This window comes from Triticum aestivum, chromosome 4A (genome assembly GCF_018294505.1).
Source record: "Triticum aestivum cultivar Chinese Spring chromosome 4A, IWGSC CS RefSeq v2.1, whole genome shotgun sequence".
NCBI lineage: Eukaryota > Viridiplantae > Streptophyta > Magnoliopsida > Poales > Poaceae > Triticum > Triticum aestivum.
In genome coordinates, this window is record NC_057803.1 from 618,216,938 (window position 1) to 618,221,096 (window position 4,159).

The 4,159-nt window shown below is 51.7% G+C and overlaps 1 pseudogene; it reads left to right on the plus strand.

Annotated features, from left to right (window-relative positions):
* Nucleotides 1-665: 665 nt before the first annotated feature.
* On the plus strand, nucleotides 666-1,767 carry LOC123082658 (uncharacterized; annotated as a pseudogene).
* The last annotated feature ends 2,392 nt before the right edge of the window (nucleotides 1,768-4,159 follow it).

The window sequence follows — 4,159 nt, forward strand, 5'->3', positions numbered from 1 at the left end:
AATCCGGCAGGTCCTACGTGGTCGTGGGGTCATGTGATGTTTTTTTTCCGGACCAGGGTATTGTACGTATACGGTCTGGGTTATACAGGGCTAGACAGGGCTTGGCAGGGCTAGACAGGGCTTGGATCTGGGATACGGCGGGCCAGGAAGAAACCAAACTCGCGGGGACAGAAATGCCCCTCGGAAATTAGGTTACGGGGGAGCACGGGAGCAGGGCTCGAGTTGAACATGGACGTCGCATGCAATTGCAAACCCAATCCCTTAGAAACATGAACTGCGCTAGCAATTAGGATACGAACTGAAGACGGGAAGCACAATTAATTAAGGATGATTAGATCGATGTTTGCGTGGCGAGCCGTGCATTTGACAGAGAGAGATCCATTGGATTAGATCGATCGTTTGTGTCCGCTTGACAGAGAGATCGTGCAGTGCATGGATGAATCTCAGCTTGCGGTCGTTCTACGCTTACGATACACCTTACGGACCGTATATACACTAGATGCGTACGCTAGCAATCCGTATACGAACTGAAGACGCTCCTGAGTCCGAAGCACTCTAGTAGTGTATTGATCAAGGACGGCACGTACATAGCCCTGTGTCGCGATCCATCCATATATATACCTACCTAGCTAGGGTTGCACACCTACGGACCTTCCATAGCTAGTTCCTTCTGATCGAGGCGACGAGAAGTACGTCCCCTAGCTAGCTCTGATCAAGCGAAGGCGATTCAATATGGCCGGCCATGACGAGCTCTTTCCCGTCGGCTCCACCTTCAGTCCCCAGGATCACGAGCTCATCAACCAGTTCCTCCGCCCGAGGATCGCCGGAGCAGACCGCGGCCGCTTCAGCAGCTTCATCCACGAAGACGACGTCTACTCCGCGCCACCCGGGGACCTCATCGAGAACCGTGCCCACGCGCCTGGCTCCGACAAGGACGACGGGAAAGGAGGCGTGTGGTACTTCTTCTCACCGGTCCGTCGTCACAAGACCAAAGGTGGCCGCAGCGGGAGGCGACAGCGCGTCGTCGACGACGACGAGGGTTACAACTGGCACTCCGAGAAGAGCCATCCCGTGCTAGACACTCAAGGTAAACGGGTCGGCCTCATCGACCATCTTTCCTTTGGGATCAAGAGGCCTGGAGCAGCCAGAACCAGGGTTGGGTGGTGCATGAAGGAGTACGGCCTCGACCACGAGGACGAACAAGACGGTGCGGCCGGAATGGTCCTATGCAAGATCTACGTCTCAACCCACAAGAGGGAGATTACGTACGCGTCGGTAATCAACGCCCCTGGTTCCAAGAAGAAGAGGAAGGCGGCCGCCGAGGTCCAACATCCAGAGGCTCCACGTCCCAAAACCCCACGCCGCCAAGAAATGACCATCCAACAACAAGATGCCGCCGGCGGGACGCTTCGGGAGTTCGAGCGTTCGTTCATGTCCGGCCAAGACGACGAGACGTTGCCCCCCGGAGTAGTGGACGACGGCAGCGTGGATCCAGGCGGGTTTTTCACGGACATGCTTCCAGAATTAGGACTGACGCTCCAGGGAAATACTAAGGCGGCCGAGCATGGCAGCGACTGTGCATTGGAGGAGTCCTTGGCCGGCAAACATGGCGACGTCCACCAAGGCGTCGAGACGGTGGAGGAGGATGACGGCAGCTTCCAATGCACATGGGAGGAGCTGTTCGGCGACGACATGGAAGTGGCATGCCCTGCCCCGCCGACGGCGTCGTTGCACGTGAGGACCGAGTGTCCGTGTGTGTGAAGGAAAGTGCGGAATTTGCATCCAAGTGTGCGTGTATGTCTTGTTGATTGTACATTGTTGATGAACAAGCCATGCATATATGTGCAGCAGATTAAGTAATTGATATTCTTTTATCATATATTCATATTAGACTACGTAATGATTAGTGATACAATTCCTCTGTTCCTAAGCGTGAAATAAATACTTGACGAATCAAAAACAAAATCCTGTCTGATAAGATCGGTGCATGTACTTTGCTGCAAGAACACCTAGCTCTAAAGCATTATGTTCATCGAAAAGTGTAAGCATTCCTTTTCTTTTCTTTTTTTTGTGAACAGGCCTAATCGCCTTTCTAAGACCGTCTTGGTATCTCGTCAAGATAATGAAATGTACTTGCAACATGAACCGTTCATGCCTGTCTTATACCCTTCACATATATAGCCATGTGACATGGCGTAATCGAAGCAATACGTATTTTAGACGGTTCTACAATTGGATGAACACAATCAACTTGATATTTTCAACGAGAGATCACCCTAATAAACGGCTACCATGCAATCAAGGTGCATGAAAAGGGATTAACATCACATGCAGTTAATAATACAGTGACGTGGTATAGGACGCGGCAATTCGGCGCTCGAGCCCAGCTGCACCCGAAATCGCTGGCGTTGGCTCAGGAATCGGGATTCGGGAAACATGCGCTGGCGTGTCTGCGCAAAAGCAGCGGAAATAGAGGATACGACGCATATACAGCTTGGAACAGTCCCACCAGTGGCCCCGGCACGTATGGCTGGACGTCCGTCCGCGCGTGATTTTCCTGGTCCGTGGACCAGAACGTCTACTTTTTGGCTGAGCCGGAGACCAGTTCACGAGTAATCGTGACGGCCGTCAGCGGCACGTACTGAACGTCCTGTGCGTGTGGTGAAAGTCGCCCATGTCCGGCTCGAGAGTGGTCGCCACCAAACCCAAGCCCTTGTCTACATGAAGCCTGCCGCCGCCGCGGACGGCTTGCCCAAATCCAGCAGTTTGAGGCGAGCTGCGGTAGCTCCGGCCGGTGAGCACCGGAATACGCTGGGCTCGAGTTCCTGCTTGATGTCGTAGACAGGTTACAGGTAACTGAATCCGGCCCGAATGGATATCTAGCGAATTCAAGGATTTATTTGCCCCAGGACAGAGGCGATGACTGACGCTGAGTCCGGCGGCCCTTACTAACCTGCAGGTTTCCGCTCCGTGGGGAGTTTGCCGACAGCTTAGATCCTCTAGATCCGGTCCTCTGGCGGCGCTCCCGCGAGCTGGTGTCACGTCTGCTGCTCCGGCCTACTCAAATGCCACCTCAGGTTGCGGGCAGAAAAAATCGCCGGCGACGCCAATCTTCTCCGACAAGGTCTGCTGAATCGACGGACAGGGTGAACCCCGAGGCTCCGGGTTTGACAAAGTGGTACGCCGTCAATCCTTGCTCTTCCTATTTTTTGCAACTGCCGGGATAGTTTCCTCCAGTTCTACGCGCTATGTGTTCTGCTAGTTAGTTGTCATAATGAATATACAATGAAAATGGACTTGCTAGTTCACATATGTAGCTCAGGTCAGCCGGCGCTTCAAACCAACTGCGGTTCCCCTAATTTGAGGTGGCATAATTAGATGGGTTCTTGTTTGTGAATTCAGGTTATGGCTTGGGAGTGCGCCACCAGACAGAACGCCTTGTGCCCTTGTCCATCTAGGATGAGTGCATTAGAGCAGTATACTGGCAAGTATGCAGAGGAGCCAACTAAGAGTGTAGTGCAGTTATAACTAGGGCTTATTTTCGCTCAGTGAGGCGTGTGACTTCTACAATTTGTATTCTTGGGAGATTGGGTTCGAAATAAGATATGGGAAAAGCAGGTTGAATGTCGAGAGGACCAAATAAATGGAAGAGGTCATTTGTGGATGCTCGGTGTGTAACGAATTCTGATTAGTGCTCCATCCGATCCAAAATAAGCGTCATAGTTCTGAACTACTGTGGCACTTATTTTGGATCGGATGGAGAAATTTCTTTTTCCCATAACTGTAAGGTTGTACAATTGATTTACTAGTGTGATCCTTGACAGTGTTATTCATTCCCTTGCGGGGGAAGCCCGATGCAGAGAACAGCAGGTCGTGTAGGGGCGAATGCCCTGCTTTGATATCGCTCCAACGTGCGCCTGAGAACAGTTGATACATAACAGAACATAATGAGAGCCACAATCATTTCATGTTTCTCACGATCATAGTGAAGGTGCACTGGCCGTCTCACAAACACATCAATGTTCACACGAAAGACCTGATTAGGCAGCTAAGGGAAAACAATGTCATCCTTGGTAAGGTGTATAGCATAATTGGAAGTTTCTTTGGCTCGGTTGAGAAGGTACAGTTCACCAAGAGGACGCTCAGGAACATATGCGGC